We start from the raw sequence: 20,886 nt of genomic DNA, 5'->3' as shown, positions 1-20,886 counted from the left end.
AGAATGGTTTGGATTGGAAGGGGCTTAAAAGATCGTATAATTTCAACCCCCTTCCATTGGCAGGGACATCTTCCACTAGACCAGTTGTCCTAGAGCCCCATCCAACCCGGTCTTGGACACTTCCAGGGACAGGGCAACCACAGCTTCTCTGTGTAGCCTGTGCCAGGGCCTCAGGACCCTGACAGTCAAGAATTTCTTCCTGATATCTAATCTAAACCTACTTAATTTCAGTTTGAAGCCAATCCTCCTTGTCCTGTCACTCCACGCCCTTGTCCAAAGTCCCTCTCCAGCTTTCTTGTAACTACTTTAGGCACTGGGTCTCCCTGGAGATCTTCTCCAGACTGAACAACCCCTGCTCTCTCAGCCTTTCCTCATAGCAGAGATGCTTCAGCCCTTGAAGCATCTTCACAGCCTTCTCTGGACTCACTCCAACCAGTCCATGTCGTTCCTGTGCTGAGGACCCCAGAGCTGGATGCAACAATCCAGGTGGGATCTTATGAGAGTGAAATAGATGGGTAAATAGACTCAAGACAACAGAAATTGGAAGAGCTTCAATTCCAGGGTGTTTCATAAATGTTGAAAGGTAAATTTAAAGGACACAAGCTCCAGGATTCCCTTAAGCTTTACAGTGATTGTACAGAGTTTATCAGAAGTCTTTTGGTGTGTGGAGAGCAGCCTGACAATGGGGATGTCATTCCCAACCCATTTTTGCAGATGAGAGACTTAATTCAACCAGATGTGGTTGAACTTGATGGTTCCCCACTCCTGAACATTTTCAGGGCCAGGCTGGATGGGACTTGGAGCAACCTGGTCTAGTGGAAGCTGTCCCTGCCCATGGCAGGGGGATTAGGACTAGATGATTGATAAGGTCCCTTCCAACCCAAACCATTTAATGAGTCTTCAATTCCATGATATATGTTTGGACTTAATGATCTTAGAGGTCTTTTCCAACCTTAACAGATCTATGATTCTAAAACAGCATTATCCAACTCGTGTAGCCTTTGGGTTCCAGCTAGCTTTTTCTCCAGGCATTATTCCTCTTGCAGCAGAGGTTGCATGTCTGAAACATGGCACTGGAGTGCAAACCAGCCTTGAGAGTGATTAATCTGAGGTGCTGGGATGTGAGCTAGGGAGGCTGAAGTGAGGCTACACATCCTCTTGTGGTTCTGGGCATCAGGGAGAGACAATCTGTAGCTGACAGGAGGGTGGAAGGATTTAAATCACAGCATAGCAGAGCACGTGTCAAGAGCGCCTCTGTCAAAGCAAGCAATCAGTTTATCAGCTCGCCCAAGGCCACAGAGAAAAGCTGTGTCAACAATGAACCTAAACCACACCCCAGCCCAGAGCTCCACCCACAAAGCTCCACCTGTGGAGGCAAACGCAAGCTCTGGAGTGCCGATGTGAGCACAGCTTCACTGCCTCTGATGGTACAAACCACGCAAGGTAAAGGGGATGACATGATTCGTGCAGGGTCTTACACACACTAAGACCACACTGATTCCAGAGCTCCTGCTTCAAAATATTTCCCTGTTCCTCTTTAAGCCTTGAAATGAGCCTGTCTTTGCTTCTGCCTTTTGTTACTGCTCACTTTTCTCTTGAAACTTATTTCTCTTCAACAGTGGTGGCCCCAAAATTACTGCTAATTTCCTGCAAGGAATTTGTTCTTTGAAATATACTGTATGGCACTTTTCATTTTCCTCTTTTTTCTACTTTTTTTTTTCCCCTTCTATCTATCTCAGACTGGCACTGAGTCTGTTGAGAACATGTAAGTGTAGTTGCTTTTGAATGCTGCAAGGTAAATGCTGAAAATGACAGCTTAAATGGAATCATTAAAGCAGATGTAAGTATTATCTGGATGCTTCTGAAGTCTCCTATGCACAGCAATAGTGTCTTTATTTTCTCTCCTGATGCATGCACTTTTTAAAAGACAGCTGACAACCTATTATTTTTTTTCTTTCTCCCCATTTTCAAGCCTGAACTTATGGACTACATGAATATCTTAAAGTTGTAACTTGTTTGCTAGGAAATGTCTGAAAATATGACCAAAATAGAGGCATGGCACAAGGGTGGCTATGATAGTTATCTACTCTTTTTAGGCTATTAAGAAGAAGGAAATGCATATCAAAATATTGATATTTCCCACTGGCTTATGGGAAATAAAGAAATGGGCTCCTGGACAAAGCACACAGATTTGGTGGCTGCCATGGACTCCCCCAGTTGTAAAATTTGATTCCCAGTTAAGGTGGGATTCATCTCACTTCGCTACCCACTGTGGAATAGGTCACTGCTACTTTAGATCTGCCTATAAGTAAGGTAGAGAGAGTCCTTTCCATAAGCTGGTTCACATTGCTTTTCTTCAGAGTGGGCTGAGTCTTCAGAAGGCCCTTCTGGCCTCTAAGGAAGGGAGAAGGAACTTTCAGTGGAAGCTCATATGACCATCCTGCACTAGGTGTCGATCCCTCAAACAGGTGACGTCAATCACACAGGCTGATTTTTGGGTTGCTGCAAGCCCAGGAGCTGACACCCCTGCCAGCTGAGCTAATCTACTCTGAGCATTGCACTGCCCACTGGCACTGCAGCTCTGCTGAAAAATGGCTGCCTGGGGTGTTCTGTGGCGCTCAGCTGCTCCGTGCTGGAGCAGCACCAAGTCACACACTGAGGAAGCTTGGGAAAGATAATAGATAGACGATTTGGCTTTGGAGATGCTGTGATCTCCCTTTGAGTCTGAGCCCATGCCTGTACATTGGCCAGATGGAGCTCCTCTGATGAGCTCTTAGTCCATCCCTCTGCTCATGCTTGTGAGGCACAGCTGAAAGCTGGAGGCACAGGATAACTCCTTTTCCCAGTGGTGCAGGTCCCCCCAGGGAGACACACAGTTTCCTGTCTGCGTCTGAAAGAGGTAAATGCAATTTTATGGTGCTTAATCTAAACAGTGCAACTGAACCCAGGCTGGAAAGTCCATCACAGTGTTAGTACAGCATCGAGCCTCAGCCCTGAAGCTATTTAGTATGTTAACCCTGTCTGACATGCACTAACTTCAAATCAGGGTACAAGTGGCATGAATGTGTGGAATGAAGTATGTGGAGCTATCTGTTTAATGGCATCCACTATAAAAGACTGGGGAAACAAACAGAAGTAACAAATTAAACACCCAGATTCACAAACTCAAAGGAAAGCTGGATAACAACATCAGTACAAGCAGCCCTAACTCTCTGATTTGTAAGTGATGGACCATTGAAGGCCCCACTCAAGACACTCAGGATGGTCCACGAGGACTTTTTAACTGGTAAGAGGGAAACAAGATTGCCACGGGTCTGTTGGTGCAAAGCAAACATACTGTGGGATATTTGACAGGAGACTTCTGGGACTGTGCAATATTTGCTTTGCAATGTTTGAAGGTGCCTTAGAGCTCTCTGGGTAACTTGTGGATTGGCCCTGGCCCTCAGCTTTGGGATAACAAATCCTTTTTCCCATCTATTTTTGAGAAGCCCTGAGCAAGTTCTTTGTAGTGGTCAGACACAGATATTTTATAATCGCTTTTTTGGGACTTACTAGACTCATGCTCAGCTCCCTGCCTTTCCAGAAAGCCCTTGCTGTTACTGCACAAATCAAGTAAGATATGTCTTAAAGTGTTTTGCTAATGGGTGCCAGGTCATGAAACTATAATGCTAAGAGACCTAATTTTTTGACAGTCAGACAGCCTGAAACCTGAGATCACAGCAACGTAAAAGTTTCATTTATGTCATGTTTGGAAAGGATTTTGTTTGTTTGCTTGCTTGTTGTTTTCCAGCAAAGCAAAAAACAAGGGGGACCTTCAAAAGAAAGCTGAAATTCTGTCAATTATGAATTATGTGGAGATCCATGCAAGGCATATGTTTGACACTTTTGATGCACTGTATAAACACTGTACCTGCACCTAAGGGACTGGTCTGACTGAGAGGTTACATCTATATTTACTGAAACCAGCAGGTCCTAGGAGCAGACCTGCCTTGATTCTGGCCCTGTACATTTATATTGACCTTGCAGAGTCAGATATCATTATATATAGATATCTGATTCATAACCCATCCTGTGCATAACTGAAGGCATTGGTTTAGGACCTGGGTGGCCTTGATTTTATTATTAGTGCTTCCACTGGCCTGCTGCTCAGCAGTAGGTAAATGAGGTCATCACTTTGTGACTCCATTCCCTTTTGCAAAATGTAGATAAAAACTCTTTTAATCCTGCTGATGAAAGGTGGTATGATGAATAGCATTCTTACCAGCCTTGCCTTCCTTATAGTAGGGGTCTTTGTGAATCCATTCTATTAACAGCTCTAAGGACCACAGAAATCCCTATATAAATTAAACACAAAACCTTGGCAGTGCCATGAAACTGCAATTAGGAAATGAAAAAGCTATAGTTTTCAGAGGAACAATAGACTTGCCCACATTGCATATCGTGCATAGATTTAAGTATGCGTTTAATAGTCTGACTGGTAATAAAAATACTATATAGATACAATATGTTTGAATTATTATTGCTACGCTGGAAGATCCACACTGTTTCTGTACCCTGGCTCTTGTGTGCTTAAATTTGTAACTTCACTGCTACACTCTCAGACTTGTTTGCATTCAATTTCTCTGGGCTTTCTAAATTAGATATGTACGTGATGCTCTGTGTTAAAACTAAATCGATTCTTAATAGTCATGTGGTGTTAATATTAAGCCAATTAGGCTCAAATTAGCACACACATTTATTTAAGCAAGGCCCTGATCTTGTAAACAACTTAAACATGTATGTTGAACTCTGGCTTAGCAAAGTTCCTCAGTACACCAGCAATATAAAGCCTGTAAAACATAGCTCATCTGGACAGGTTAATTACTGAAGCAAACTTGTGGTACCACAGAGAAACTATATGAATAAATGCTGTCTCGAGTTAAAATAAATTTTTTAAAAAAAGGAAAAGGTAAAGTTAAAACTTTCAAAAAAATCTTTGGTAGCTACAGATTCAGAAAACAAGATATTTGGGTGTCTTCTCTGAGATCCAGTAGAAAAAGGCATGCTAAAAGTGATTCAGTTCTTTGTGAAAAAGACATTTACCAGTGGATCAGACAAACACCTCTAGTTTCCACTGTTCAAATCCTCACTGACCCCAGTGGGAGCTCAGACATGGAGCTCACATGCAAACTGTTATATGTAGACACAGATGTGCATAGGCTCATTTAGGTATCCAGACTGGGAGCTGAGCCATGCCTGTCACTAGAGGAAGATTCAATGGAAATTCCCCTTGAGGAACCTAAAATGTTTTCACTTACACAAATCTTAAGTATCGGCTGTACAGGTGAATAAACTGCCTGTTCCTGAAATCATATATGTGTTTATGGGTTCAATTAAATCTGGCCTCAGTGGGTTTCATTTTAGCATGACTAACATTTCTACATTTACACATCCTTCTCCTATCTTTTCTCCAAAATATCTTCTCCTTCTTTGGTCAGATGCTGCTGAAATTTTCAACACTGAGGTGTAGACTATTTACTTTCTCCACTGAAGTTTTACACTTAGACATATAATAAAGTGGCATTGGCTTAACAAAATTCTATGCATCTGCCAGAATGCTTGCTCACATGTTAACAGCTGCCTATCCACACACATGCTCACAACCTTCTCTAGACACAAGATTATGTGAGATGGCTCAACAGTGCACAGCATTGCCTTAGGAGGGGTTACTGGGGTCCAGTACATCTTTAGCTCCTTTAAATGCAATCATTTTTCTTATTCAAAATCATGGCTGTGTAAGGTTTGTATGAACTGCCTCTGTGCACAGACAGCAGGTACACAAAGACAAACCTGAGAGGTGAAGGAAGATGAAGTCGAGAGGCAGGTTTGCCACAGGTCTGCAGAGGCAGAATTTGTCTCTGCAGTAACTATTTGCACAGCAACACACAGCTGCAGAGAGGTACAGGCAGGGCAGCAGGGTCTCCAGCTGTGTTTTTTGTCTTCTCTAGCTGTGGAACCGTTCAGGGAAGTAATAAGGCTGTATACTGGCCCAAATGTTTGTGGTCAAGAATTCGTGTCCTCAAAAAGAAGCAGTGCATAGCCCTGTTTTATGACCATGAGAATGAACAGCGTAATTCATCCAAATTCATTCCCAAAGTAGTTCTGCTGCAGCCTGCAGAGAACTACTCTGGATGCATTTAGGCCATAATCTTCCTCCATCAAGATATGACTATACCCTCCAGTGGGCAATAAAGTGCTTTGGGGCATCTAATTGAAAGTGTGACAGTTTTACACTGTTGGGAAGCAGCAGTTGTGGGTGGCATGTGCTCCACTGGCATCTGAGGGTAAATACAGCAGGATATGTGGCAGTCTACAACTGGGAGCTACATTATGCATGTGCTGGGAACAGCAAGCCAGTGCCACAATGCAATTATAGCTTTAAACCGTGCCCAGTGTGTCTGTTCGGCAGCAGTAGACAGACAGCTCCAAATCATTATTTTTTTTCTGCTTACTTAGCTTCTGGTGATTAGGTTCCTGTTTTGCAATTGTGGTGACTAAACCAATTAAGGTGCAATTTAAAGAAGGAACTCATAAATACTGTACAAAGGTAGTATTGACATAACTAAACTTTATAAAAAAAAAAAAGGGGGGGGGCTGGAGGGAAGAGAGGAGGCTAGGTTTCCAAACTGAGCAATCCATTTTAGAAAACTCTGCTACATGCAGTAACTTCTGCAGTATGAATAAATATGCATAATCAAAAAGGGAGCACAGCTCGCTTCTCTCTATTGCTCATTTGATATACCTCTTCATGTCATATCCACTTTCACATAAACAACACAATAATAAAACATCTGCATTGCTAAATAACACTACTGTGTTCTAATTCCTCTGGAATGACATGAATAAGAACATCCTACTCCTGTTTATTAGAATTTATTGATGACATGAGTGTGTAAAACCAGCAGAAGGCATAATTAATCCTGGTACAGCCCCAAGTTACATGTCCAAACTTGACAAGTTTCACTCTTGACTTGCATTACTTTCCCTTGACGCATGATAACATCAAGGGCTTTGACAAGGTACAGATGTCCTGCTACAGGAGTGGCAGGAAGGCAGTTTTCTCCTTCGTTCCAGCTCCTGCAGACGCAAAGGATGGGTTATGGCTCAGTGAGGAATGATGGGGGAATACGGAGCACTCGGTAAAAAAGAAAATAAGAAAATAAGCATCCCTTTGCTCGAGTTAGCAAACAGCCCGCTAATGAAGCTTACAGATGATGTTCAATTGGGAGGACTAGCGAGCCACGTCAGGGCAGAGCAATAATATTGGCAGATTTAGAGAAATTAGAAATAAGAGAAGAAAATAACAAAATTAGATCAATCTTTAGGAAGACAATTTGAAACACAAAGGCAGCTGGAAGGAAAAGCTGAAAGCAAGCTGTAACGTTGAAATAAGTCTAGAGGGAATGACGGATGTGAAAATAAACATTTTTTGCAATGTGATGTGGCTATGAAAACAATGGCATATGTAGAAACCTAGCCACCAGTTCAGTTCACCTTATCTATCCCCAGGGAATTGGTGGAGCCACCATCCTTGGAAGTGTTAAAAAAACAAGTAGATATGGCACTTCATGGTGTGGTTTAGTGGACATGGTGCTATTCAGCCAAAGGTTGGACTGGATGATCTTGGAGGTCTTTTCCATCCCTAATGTTTCTATGATTCCATTCCTTTCCGGTTGGGGTCTCCTCCCCCTGCCACGTAGCCCTGGGAGAGGGGCCCTGGGGGGGAGGCACGGGGTTTCCCTGCCCCTGCTCAGCCTCGTTCCCCATGGGTTGGTTTGTGTTCCCCTGCGCGGGCAAAGCAGCTCGGGTCCTGTGACTGTGGCAGAGTCTCTCGGCAGAGCCCGGCCATGCGGCTGGGGAAATAAACATCTCTGAAACATCTAGCAAGAGTCCGTCCGTATATATTTCTTTTCCACGGGACTCCTGGTTTCATATAGGCGTGTTGCAGTATCCCCACTGCAACACTTTCCCAAGACACAGAATATATGAAACTCTAACAGCTCTGAGCCACACAGTTTGCGATTTGAGGTACATCTTTAGGAGCTGGAGCCTGTGATTTTGGATCCCTGTGACTTCTTTCATGACCTTTGAGGCACTGGCAGGTAACCAGACCTTTAAGGGTGCAGCCCTTGGGCCCTCAAACAAACAAGCTGCTCTCAAAAAGCCCATAATCCCTCATATTCTCTCTCTGTATTTTATACACCTCAGTTTTCACTGTGCCCATGGGGACAGAGGGAGGCAGAGGCATGACTGACAGGAGCATGAACAAATCAGCACTGCATGTGTGTGTCCCAGAGTGATGACTACAGTGTTCACTAGAGAAGAGAGGGACAACATTGATTTCTTTGCCTGATGGGCTTGAACCCACAGCACTTAGAAGAGAACCTTACTTACTACAGACAAATGTTATAGAAGGGAAACTTTACAATTTACCTCCTTTGCTTTTTGTACAAATTGCATCAAATTCTGAACATTGCCATAGCAGAAAGCAAACAACCGTTGGCCAGCTTGGGCATTTTCCTTTCACCCTTCCTCCATCCTATTCTCCAAAACATTTCTTCTTCCATCCAGGCTTGGAAAGACCAAACCAAGGCTAGTCCTACAGAGCACTTTTCTCCTTGAGGCACCTGGAAACTGCTTTCAAGAGGAAGGAATGTGTTAACTCCTAAGCTATTGTGCAATCGAAGTGCCTCTTTGCTGCTGCAATGCTGTGGACTTCACTCAGCACCTTTTTAAAATGTGCAAGGCTGAACATAGTGGTACTGAGCCATGATTTGGTAAAAGTTATAAAAGCTTATGTTGCTAGTTCTGAGACCTCCTGACTCAAAACTTTGCCGTGACTAAGACAGAAATTGTTGCACAGAAATAATGCCAGGAAGTATAAATTTGTATCTTCTTTATGTATATGTACAAGTCAGGAGGCCAGCCACAACTGAGACTGTGAGTTTGCTCTTGGGCAAGGACTGTCCAAAAGATTTTGGAAAACTAGAGGCAATTCAGAGAAAAGCAGAGAGCTGGAGGAGCTGAATTATGAATAAAAATCTTAAAGTACATATCTTTTAAAAACTGTGTTTTTAGAAGGGAAAAATCCCACATGTATATCCCCAGGAGATCTGTCGAAGCACCTATTTTTCCTTTTTTTTCTTTTTTTTTTTTTTTAATTTGTGTACATTCTTTTCCCTCGCCTTCTGCAAAGAAGTGCAGAGAACAACTTTGAGCATCTTCAATCAAAAGTGCATTTATTTCAGAAGCTTGTGTGATGATTCATATCTGTCTGCCCACAAGCCACTTTATTCATATGGGATTCATATGGGAGATTTCATAAATTTAACACGGGTGCTTCTCAGAATCTTCCTGTCTCTTATGAAACATTATTTTAATATTTTCCTTTCCAGAGAACTCATCTGCTAAAACTGCAGCACCTATCTTTCCTGCCCTAGACAAAATGTTAGCAAGATTTTGAAGCACACAATTAGAAATATGAGGATATACTCCTGATAGATATATACACTCCTGATATATACATGTATGCCTTAGCAGTTGCCAAGCTCCAGTGACAGCAGGAATGTCTCATCAGAGATCATGCCCCCTCCCCAGGCACTCTGGCCCAGAGGGTGGGAGGTGCTGCCAGTAGAATCAAACAACAAAAAGGATGATGGCTCATCCAGCATGGAGGTGTCACTGAGGTTAAACAGGCCCATGTCCTGCACCAAAACCATTCCTTAAAGAAAAACAGATGGGTCGCTGTCATAGGAGATCCCTTCTGAAGGGAACAGAAGGCCCAGTGTGCAGACCAGGCCCATTCCTTAGGGAGCTGCTGCCTCCCTTGGGCCTGGTCAGTGACGTAAAGAGAAAGCCCTGCTTTGGTAGGGCCCTCAGGACATTATTTATTATGGATTTCCACATGGGCAGCAATGAAGTTATAACAAGACCAGTGGCAATCAGGAGAGACCTGAGGGGCCTTGGGATGACAAGTTAAGGGATCAAGAGCACAAGTAGTATTCTCAAGATCAGTACCTGGCACCAAGCCTGGTGTCACCAGCAGAATTTGGGGTCAGTTAACACAGAACCAGACCTGCTGGTGACAGACAGAGTATGCCTCTCTCAAAGAGGAAAAAGGATCTTTGCACAAGGGTGATAAGGGTTCATTGGAAGAGCTGTAAACTAGATGTGAAGAAAAGGTGGTGAAATGGCCCTGTATATTATGGAGTGTTTTGCTTGTCCAGAGCTTAATGATGGTGATGATAGTATCGACTGTTTGTGGGTAAGAATCAGGAGGAGGGCAAACAAAGCACATCTCCTGGTGGGAGCTTGTTATAGACCACCCAACCAGGATGAAGACAGACAAAATATTCTATAAGCAGCTGGGAAGAGTCTCACAAACACTACATTATATCACAGCAGAAAGGAATAATCTAGGAAGTGCCTGGAGTGTGTGGAGGAGACCTTCCTGGCATCCTGACAGCCAGGGGAGGACCCACACTGGAGCTGCTGTTGGTGAAGAGAGAAGGGCTGGTGGGAAATGTGGTGGGTGAAGGCTGTCCTGGGCTCAGCAACCAAGAAATGAAAGATTTTTCCATTCTCAGAGAAGTAAGGAGAGGGGTCAGCCCAGCTGTTCCTTAGACTTCTGAAGGACTGAGTTTGGCTGGCTCAGGAACCTGGTTGAGGGAGTCTTTTGGGAGGCAGTCCTGATGAGCAAAGGAGTCCTGGAAGACTGGATAATCTTTAAGAAGAATATCCAAAAGGCAGAGAAGCAGGCCACCCCCATGTGCCAAAATATAGGCAGGAAAGGAGACTGGCTGAACAGAGCTTTGGCTGGAGCTCAGGAAAATAACAGGAGAGTTTAGGACCATTGGAAGAAGGGGCAGGCAACTGAGGAGGACAACAAGGATGTTAGGTTGTGCAGGGAGAAAATCAGAATGGCCAAACCCAGCTAGAATTTAATCTGTCTACTGCTGTAAAAGATAACAAAAATCTTTTTATAAATACATCAGCAACCAAAGGAGAGCCAAGAAGACTCTTCATATTTTATTGGAGATTTTCCCTCCCTGGCTGGGATGGTCTGACCTTCTGCCCCGCAAGAGCCAGCAGAGAGACACAATGGTGGTCGACCTGCAAAGGGAGCAGTTAGAGTTACACACCTGAAGACAGCCCTGACAGAACCACAGAATCACAGAATGATTTGGGATGGAAGGGACCTTCAAAACCATCTCATTACAAACCCTGTGCCATGTACATGTACAAAAGGATGACATGACTGTTTGAAAGTACAGTATAATGTGTCTTTGCTTGGGAAGGTTCCCAGAGCAGCAGCACAACAGGGTGGACCAGGAGTATTTAGACCCTTAGAAACAGAGTTTCAGTGCAACCTCTATTACTGTCATCAGCAAACTCTTTTCCTGGCAAATTCACTGGTGAAACCTCAATTTTTCTAAATTCTGTAGTTCACAAGGTTGTGGCAAAAAACCTCTTGTGTTTTTTTGTGATATCTACCATTGCAGTATCTACATTTTACCAGATAGTCGGCAAAGCCATTGTGGATTCTCCTGGTTTAATCAGAAGCAGAAATGCATTATGCCTTCACACATCCTATGTGCCTGGAATCTATCAGAAAGTGTTTTAGATTCCACACTTCCCAGACTATCCCTAAAGTTCATAAAAATTTTGGCATTTTGGGGGTTGCAAAATACTCACATTTAGCTTCTTAGCCCCTTTTAGCCCCTTCTTAGCCCCTTTTCAGACAACTTCTGAAATGGAGGAGGACTTGGTAGATTGATATATTTTTTTCACAATTGGTTTCAAGTTCTACATCAGTCTTCCATATGTTTTATTTTCAACAAAGAGCTGTTGGTAAGTGTGAGTTAAGTTCCTAGTCCTTGTATAGACTTTTGCAGCAAAGTGAAGACTGATCCAGGAAAAGGATGAACAAATTACCAGACAGTTTCTGTAGAATCTGTAGAATCTATGTCCCTGTCTCCGAGTATCTTTCCAACAGCTCAGTATCCAAGAACCTGCAAGCACCTCTGTTTTCCTCAGCAAAGTACCATACAACCTTGAAAGAAGACGCTTGAGACTCGCCACCCAAGATCCACAACGGCTAAGCAACAACCTCAGGCTTTGCCCTCTCTGACCTGTGATCTTTGCATTGCACCCACGCAGCAGTTCAGTCTCCATGGCAAAACCCATCTTTGAGATGCAAAAGAGATGGACACAGATGACCATGGGACTGTGGTGCAGTGATCAGCCTTTCAAAGTGTTTTTCCCAAGTCACAGAAGATCCAAATCTTCAGTCATCCCTTCTTTATATTTTTCTCTGCTTATCAAGTCATTTACTGTAAAATAAGTCCGTTCAGAGTAGAGCTCAGATTTGCCCAATAAAGGCCTTTAATGCCTTTTCTGGACTTGTTCAGATAAAGATCTCTTGGCATCCCTCACTACAAAACGAATTTTACTGCTTCCTTGGTCCCATTCTTTGTCTAACTCATTTAAAATAGGAGCTTTCATGGAAAGGGGATTGTTTTTATTTTATGTTTGATTTCAAGCCTAGGAAAACTCATCTTTGCTTGAGTCTCTGGGTCTGGTCTTTCATGATACTAAAGAATTATAAGAAAAAGAAAGGCAAATGTCTTTTTAAGAAAAAATTTCCTGCTCCTCCTGATTCTGAAATCCATATATCTCACTTTGCATAGCATTTTCATAAACAGAGAAAACTCTCTATAGCAATGAAATAAAATTAAGATACAGTAGTGCCCCTCAGAACACCCATCATACTTTCAAAATAGACCATTCACTTACTGCAAAGGTTATTTCAAGCTAAGAATCCATTTATTTGAATGTATTTCCATTTTAATCAATATCCTTTAGAAATGGTCTCTTTCTTAGTCATGTAAGGTGAATTGATATCATTTTAAGGACATGTATTTCTTTTCTAAATGTTCTTATATGGCAAGGACATAAGTGAGATTGGATTTTCACCTCTGGTAGATGTGAGTCAACAGCATTTTCTTTACCTTAGTGCAACAAGAAGATGAGTGCCAGAGGCAAGACTTTCAGAAGAGGAGACATTCCTACAACACCTGAACACTGTGGTGACAATCCCTTATTTCTAGTCCCAAAAGATCTCTTATCAGTGCCACAAAATCTTCCTTTCCCCCTGAAAGCCTGAGACACCTTTCACCAGAAACAACTGAAAGACTTCCATTAAGTTCAACAGACTTTCAATCAAGGTCTTATCCAAGATGAGTGCTTTCTTTTAATGTGTGAATAGAAGGTAATTACCTTTCATTACATCAAATGTAGCAGAAGATGGGCAAGTAGTTTTTTCTGCTTGGGCTTGTACATTTTTGTAACATTTGCAAAATGCTGACTTATGCACACAGTTACACTCGAAACACAATTACTCATATATAAATCTGCATTTGTGTTTAAATGTCACTGGTAACAAGAACGCTTCTGGTAACAAATTTGTTTATCAAATATACATCAGAAAATGGCACATTAAATAAGAAAATGTTCAATAAAAGATATGCTCAGCATTTTTACAGACAGTCTGGGCCTCGTCCAACAAACTCTGATGTAAAAAGAAACACTATCATTAATGTCTGAGAATCCGGATTAAACCCATAATGGGAAATTCACAAATTTTTGCTTTCTTTACACTTTTCAAGTGCAGCTTTTCACTCCAGGATCTGACTGTACGCCTCTATGTACTGGGCTCATAGCTTGAAGCCAAGAGAAGGACTCGTGCATTTCAAGGGACTAAGAAGAGTCTTCTGTTCAAAAAGTGGTAGCACTGCTGAATTTTTTATTTTTATTTTTTTTTACCTGAGAGGCGTCTATTGTGTTTTGATTTCATGGGGATTATTGGTTTGATGGCAAGGAATGCTCAAGGATGACAAGGATGATCAAATTTATGAAACAACTCATATTAAAGAACAGCAAAGAAGACTGGGGCTCAGCCTGAGGAAAAAGAAGAAAGAGGGGTTGTTTTCTACTGGTCTTAAAACCAGGGATGATGACCTGGCAAAGGTAAGCTGGTTTTAATTTTTCTTTCCAAAGCTAGAACTGAGAAATGGCAGGTGAGGCTCACAGATGTCAAGCAGAAAGTAAATAGTAGCAGGAGAGGGTAAACCACCCTTGGAGATGCTTCTGTCCCCTGAGTGAAAAGGGAACCCAAGTCTGAGCGTAGTTACCAAAGAAAGGTTCATTTGAGAAGCACTGGGACATCCATACGGAATCATCCACACAAAACCTATAGAAGAGCAGTATCTCTCTGAAGTGTCAGTGGAGTGTGGAGGAAGATCCTGGAGCATTTCTACTGGTGCTGGAATTGGGCCCAAAGCACTGTACTTTGAAACTTATCATTTTGTGCTGTAGTTTCTCTGGGTCTGGTTGAAAACCCAGGTGTGAATTCCGGCTTTGCACTCTTTCCTATTTCTGGGTGGCAAATCACTGTCCTTCAGGTTTATTGAGGTATCCATGAAGCCATTCTTTAATAGTGGTAACAAAAATAGGAAACAACAGGTGGGTGCAGGGAATTTGGCAGCATGCAAAATCAGCATGACAGGGAGATGATTTTTACCTCTGTTTATAGCACTGGTGAGATTGATATCAGAACACATTTGAAAAGATACTGAAAAATTGTCAAGGATGCAGTGAAGAGCCAGCAAAAAATATTAGAGAGTTTAGAGAAATGCCTTGCAGTGAGAGATTTAAGCAGCTCATTCTGTCTAGCATATCAAAGATGTATTTTAGTGTAACCTGAAAGTCAAAACTGAATGATTCAAAATGGTAAAGTCAAAAAGCAGCAGCTTTGTTAGAAGGCCTAACCCTCTGTCTGATGTGACAATGCATCTTAACACAATTACAGTGATTTATTTGTAGCTGGGACAAAGTTACATGGCCCTTTCTTAAATTTGAAGAAGTATATATATATTTATACATATGTGATGCTTAAGGAATTATAAATATGTAATATTAGGTTTAAAGGAATCATTATTATTTTATTAAATGTTCAATTTAATGAGCTGATGGGGTTGTTGTTTAACCCTAGCCAAAACCTAAGCACCACACAGCTGCTTACTTCCTTCCCTGTGTCCCCAGGAGGATGTGGAGGAGAATCAGAAAACAGTAGAACTCATGGGTTGAGATAAGAACAGTCTAATGCTTGACATAAAATAAAATATAATAATCATCATCATCATAACAACACTAATAATAACTAGAAGAATAATTAATGAATGAGAAGAAAAGTGGGGAGAGGATAAGAGAGGAATAAAACCCAAAAGAAACAAGTGATGCCCAAGAAAATTCCTCACCACTTGCTGACCGATGCCCAGATCAGCCACAAGCAGTGATCAGACCCTCCTGGTCAACTTCCCCCAATTTATATGCTGGGCATGAGGTCTGTGATATGGAACATCCCTTTGTCCAGCTCTCCTGGCCATGCTGACCCTTGGCTTCATGTGTATCTGCTCATAGGCAGAGTACTGAACATTGACAAGTGTGTTTGACTGGAGTGAGTACTGCTGAGCAGCAGCTAAACGTCAGTGTGTTATTAACCTTATTCTCAGACTCGATCCAAAACACAGCACTCTACCAGAAACTAAGGAGAAAATTAACTCTATCCCAGCCAAATCTGGAATAAGGGGATTTAACATAAAATCAAAAGAAATTTCTGTTTCTTCACAGAAAAAGAAAAAATATCACATCACATTTGTTAACGGATGTTAGTAAATTATTTTTCCTACAATCTTGTAGACAGATAATGTATAGAATTTGGTTTCCAAGACCACAGGAACTGACTGAGCTTTCTTCTCTCACCTGTATCTGTCCTCAGTAAATTCACAAGGTTAACAACTGTAAAATTTCTTGAAAAGCTCTATCAATATTATTTAAAGGGATTCAAGACATTCAAAAGCTTTAATGTAACAGTAAGGAAAACATGGTTAATTGTCCTTCTCCATTACTCTCTGAGCCTTGTTCCTCCACAGCACCCCTGTGGTAGTTTGGTGTCTCTCTGTCTCCTCCTCATCATCTGCTCATTATTCATTAATCAGCTGCATCTCCACAGGTGGGGACCAGCAGCAAAAAGCAGTGCCCTAGTATGAATGGCTCCCACAAAATGAGAATCCTGCTTTCCTCACTGTGAGACAGTGCTGATGACAGAGGGAGCCTCCAGCCACTTTGCTACCATGAATTCACATTGCAGCTTTTTTCTTTTTTTTGTAGAAAATGAAATGAAAATTAGGCCCACTGACATTCTTCAAATGGCCTGATGCAAACCAGGCCAGATAGACAAGTGGTACAGCCATGACAGAGATAGTCTTTCCTAGTCCATGAGCTCCAACCAGATAATAGATCTCAGTTCCACGTGAAACACCATCTGCCCAGTTTAGTGAAACGAGCCCGTGTCTTCTTGCACCTGGATGCATAAATATATTTGCTTATTTGAAAGTGTGTTGTATTTAAATGCAAGCTTCAAATAACAGACATTATGTAGCTGGTTTATAAATAGGAAGGTGGTTTGCACACAAATATAGCAGGACTATTAGAGGTGATCATTAGTTACTAATATAAGCTGTTATTTGAACATTAGCATACTGTTATTCATAGCAGAATTCATGATGCATTTAATAAGTAAGTAATAGCTTCCTTAATAAACTTAGGAGCATAAAATTCCCTGTTCTGTAGACTGTCAAAGATGGACAATGACATTAGTGGTTATTAAGATCTGAAATTTTCTAAGAGTTATCCATATTTAGATTAAAAAAAAGAGAGACATGCAGGTATTTTGATCTAATTTAAATAGATTTTCCACTCATAATAAAAACTGTTGAAATTAAATAGACAGAAAATCAAAAGAATGGAAGAAAGTGTTAAAACTTTAAAGAAATGCTAAATACGTCCTCCCAAAGAGCAAAAGTAATTAATTCCCGATTACATGTGCCTTAAAGGATTATATATTCATAAACTGACAATTCAGAAAGGACTATCCCATCAAGCTGGCAAACCAATCAGCTATGACAGAAACTCATATTTAAATCCCCCCTTACCCAAAACTAGGTGTATTGCTCCACCAGTGAAACTGGGCAGGGGGAGACTGTGAACCTTTCTGATTGCAGCCAACCACAAAGCCTACTTCCATCTTTCCAATGTCATCATGTCTTCCTGCCCAGTACTTTCTCATCTCTGATTTTATCAGCATTTACAAAAAAGAGCAAGGAGATGAGGTGGCTTGACAAAGCAGCCAGAAAAAAATACTTTCTCCCCTGATGTTCCTTCCAGGACAAGACCAAGGCCAGTTTTGCTCTTCAATCATAGCTCTCTGTGATTCATATCATTGTGACTTAACTAGGGTTAAATCCACCAGTTAGACCCTTCCAGGGATAGAGGTGTGGGAGCACTAAATTAAACATGGATCACTAAAGCCATGTGAGATACTGAAATAAGTCCAGGTCAAACTGGAGGCTCTCCAGGGGAGAGAAATCTTTAGAGGTAATTTGGAGATACATAAACACATGGTATGTTCAACCATAGCCATAGCCCAAGCCACTGACTTCATGGGCATTAGGTAATGTCAGCAAAGTTCATTTGAGACTTTTTTAAAAAAAACTCTCCTATGTGACTGTAAATACTGCAATTTAATTTATTTTCAGTGTTTCCAATTAGATTCCAAATGATTTCAAGTATGGCAGCTAAAAAGAAAACAAACTCGTTTGGGTTAATGATGACAAATAATGAAATTTAATTGTGATTTAAGATTCCTAATGTTCATTGATTAGTTCATTCAAAACACTCCTTGAATAATCTCTTTTAAATTATAGAGTTTAAATAGTTTTCTTTGGTTTTCTAGGACTGCACTCTAGGTCACTCACCTCCATTAATTTCTATCGGTTTCTGTTTCTCTTTAGCTACTCTTTTATAAGACTCTTGCTCATCTATAAGTTATCTTGGTTACACAAAATCCACTGAAACCATGCTGATTTGGAGGGCAACATTCACTGATGGAAGAGTAGAAAAGAACACCCCTAGGTGTTCACATGGTCTCAAGTCTCCTGGAAGAGCTGGGCAGGGAGGATCACCAAAGAGGCCAGAAAGTCTTGATTGTGCAGGAAAGTGAATTCAGGTAAAACATGAAGCTGGAGGTCAGTTGTGACTTCTGAGTAGCTTCCTATCTTCTGAAATAAATGGATCTATTTGATTCTATTAAAAAAACAAACAAACCATCAGTAAAAAAAAAAAACAACCAAGTAAAAAATCTTCCCCAGCATACATACACAAAGGGAAACACTTGCAAAGTGAAAATTTGGTTAGTTGCATGTTCTCTGGGGTTTTGGCTTTTGTTTTGTTTTGTTTTTAAATTTTTATTTATTTATTTAGCTTCTCATTATTTTTCCTTAAATAAAAATTCAATTCTCATTATGAATTCCAGATTTCCAGTAATTCTTCTGCATTCCTTCCTTGCAGCTTTTGCAAGACGTATCAAAGGACACCATATATGGAACCCAGGGAAAATCAAGCCTGAACAGGGTTTGAAGGAACAAGTTTGGGGCCCATCATCTTTTGTTACTTTAAACTCTGTGCTTTACAAATCCTGAAGACAAGATTACTTGGCACTCCACAGCTCTTTCCTACTGCATTGCTAAAATGAAATGTTTCAATATTCTTGAAATGAAACATTCTGACGTTATCAAAATGCAAGGGGAAGATTGAAATTATTCATTTGGACTTACTCCCATAAAAAATGTCACTGAAATCAGCACATTTTCACAACAAGTTTTGATTTGGGCAAAGTTGTGTATACTTGTTTTTTTTTCCCTTGGAAAATGATTTCATTAAAAACAAATGACCAGCTTTAATTACAACTCACTGAGCTTCTGCTCCAAAAGTCAAAGCTATTAAAACAGCACTTAGTGTGTGTGCACTGGGAAACAGATTGTTACAAGTTGCTATGAAAAACATCTTACTCCCCCTCAGAAGGGCTGGTATTTGATGTCCCTAGGACTGCAAGCCTTTAAGTGGTGTCCACAATTTGTAAGAAAAATTCAAGAATTTAATAAACAACTCAAAGGCAAAAGGTAAAGGGTGAATCCCAACCCTTTGAAGAAAATTACCATTGACTTTTGAGTTTAGTTCTGGAAATGGAAAGCAGATGCTACAAAGCTTTGTCTGCACGGCACTGGAGCCTGAGCAGAGATCAGAGACAGGACCAATTGAGCCATCCTCCAAACCAGAGTCAATACGGCCACGCCAGAGCAGCCCTCTGTCCAAACTGATTAGGCTGCTGAAAAGCTGGATTTTGTGACTTTGTCCATGCTATTAAATTAAATTTGCCTTAGCCCACAGTGTGACACTGAGGCCAGCTGGCATGCAACAGCTCACATCAGTATTGAACCCTCTGCCCCCCTGCAGTGGGTGGCTACATCCTGACTGCCCCTTGGGAGGGACCCCTGGCCCAAAACTAACACCCAAAAAGAGTTCAGAGATGGTTTGTGGGAGTGCCTGCTTTCCTGAGAGGAAAACGCACCTGCAGTTTATTGGTGCAATTAATCCATAAAGTGGCATTGCACAACACTGCTTTATTTAGTAATACAAATATGGAAAATTAATCTACCCACCCCAGCCTGTGAGGAGTTTATATTGCTTTTAAAATAGGTTTTTACTACATCGCAGTTGTTTTGTGTTTGGACCTTCAGAGAACTCCTTTTCCCTGGCAAGCTTTGGTGGCGTTCATAGTTGACAAGGACCATGAGTTATTGTCACAGAATCTTTAAGGTTGGAGAAGTCGTCTAAGAGCATGGATTCCAACCATTAACTGTCATATTCACCATTAAACCATGTCTCAACACCACAAATACAGTTTTTTTGAATACTTCCATAAGTGGTGGTTTCACCACTTTCCTGTGCAGCCTGTTCCAATGTTTGACAACACCCTTCCATTAAGAAATTTTTCCTAATATCCAATTTAAACCTCCCCTGGAACAACTTGATGCCATTTCCTCTTCTTCCTTGTTACCTGGGAGAAAAGACAAACCCCTGCACCTGCTTACAAACTCATTTCAGGAAACTGTAGAGAGAAATGGTGAACCCAAATCTGGAACAGGATTCTCAAGGAAAAATAGGATCCCCTTTACCCGCCCTCCATGGCGCTACCTATTGCTGTCAGGGCAAAACCAACTAAAACCTCCTAAGTTTTGGGGCAACCTCTGAGTCAGAGACAGGGAGGATGTTAGGCTTAAGTGGTCTCTGCTTGGCTCATGCTAGCTCTCTCCTTCCCTGTATCCTTCCCAGTGTGGCAGGTGCAGCCAGGGAGAGTAGGCACCAGTCACCTCACAAGCTCCAGGGACGCACACTTGTAAATCAGTAATATTGTGTCACCGAGCAGAGCTTTGAATAAGGCCCTAATTGTAGCATTTCTGTGGAAGAACCACTAAATGAGTAGCTGGGATGTCAAATAAAGAGGAGGTGATGAACATCAGGAAGTGCCTCTGGAGAAGTGGGTTGAGGAGCATGGCTGGGTGGGTGAAAGGGAAAGAGCTGGGAAAGCAGTTGATAAAAGGAATCTTTGTATGACGCTAAGGAAAATTCTGTGAGAAATTAAAGCCCGCACAAGAATAAAGATTAGTAAAGAGCTCCAGACACTCAGCAGTGCTTCAGTTGGGTGTCTGGAGTCCTTGACAGAAGACGTGATTCATCAGCTCCCACACACACTTTTTTTTAGATATGCATGCTCATTTCAACAAATGTGAAATTTCCAGGAAAAGCAAGAGCACAGCACACCCACGCAGCCCTGAACAGCGTGGCGTGGGCACAATGATGCCGTGACGGGGATGCCAGCCAAGCATG

At 41.6% G+C, this 20,886-nt stretch overlaps 1 long non-coding RNA gene across 1 annotated transcript; it reads left to right on the top strand.

Annotated features, from left to right (window-relative positions):
• The first annotated feature begins 1,373 nt into the window (after positions 1-1,373).
• LOC138103408 (uncharacterized) lies at positions 1,374-19,564 on the top strand. The gene is made up of 3 exons (XR_011147720.1): positions 1,374-1,443; positions 17,952-18,166; positions 18,508-19,564. It is a non-coding gene; the product is annotated as an uncharacterized lncRNA (long non-coding RNA).
• The last annotated feature ends 1,322 nt before the right edge of the window (positions 19,565-20,886 follow it).

Source organism: Aphelocoma coerulescens, assembly GCF_041296385.1.
Source record: "Aphelocoma coerulescens isolate FSJ_1873_10779 chromosome Z unlocalized genomic scaffold, UR_Acoe_1.0 ChrZ, whole genome shotgun sequence".
In the NCBI taxonomy this organism is placed as follows: Eukaryota; Metazoa; Chordata; class Aves; order Passeriformes; family Corvidae; genus Aphelocoma; species Aphelocoma coerulescens.
This window is presented reverse-complemented; position numbering and strand designations above follow the sequence as displayed.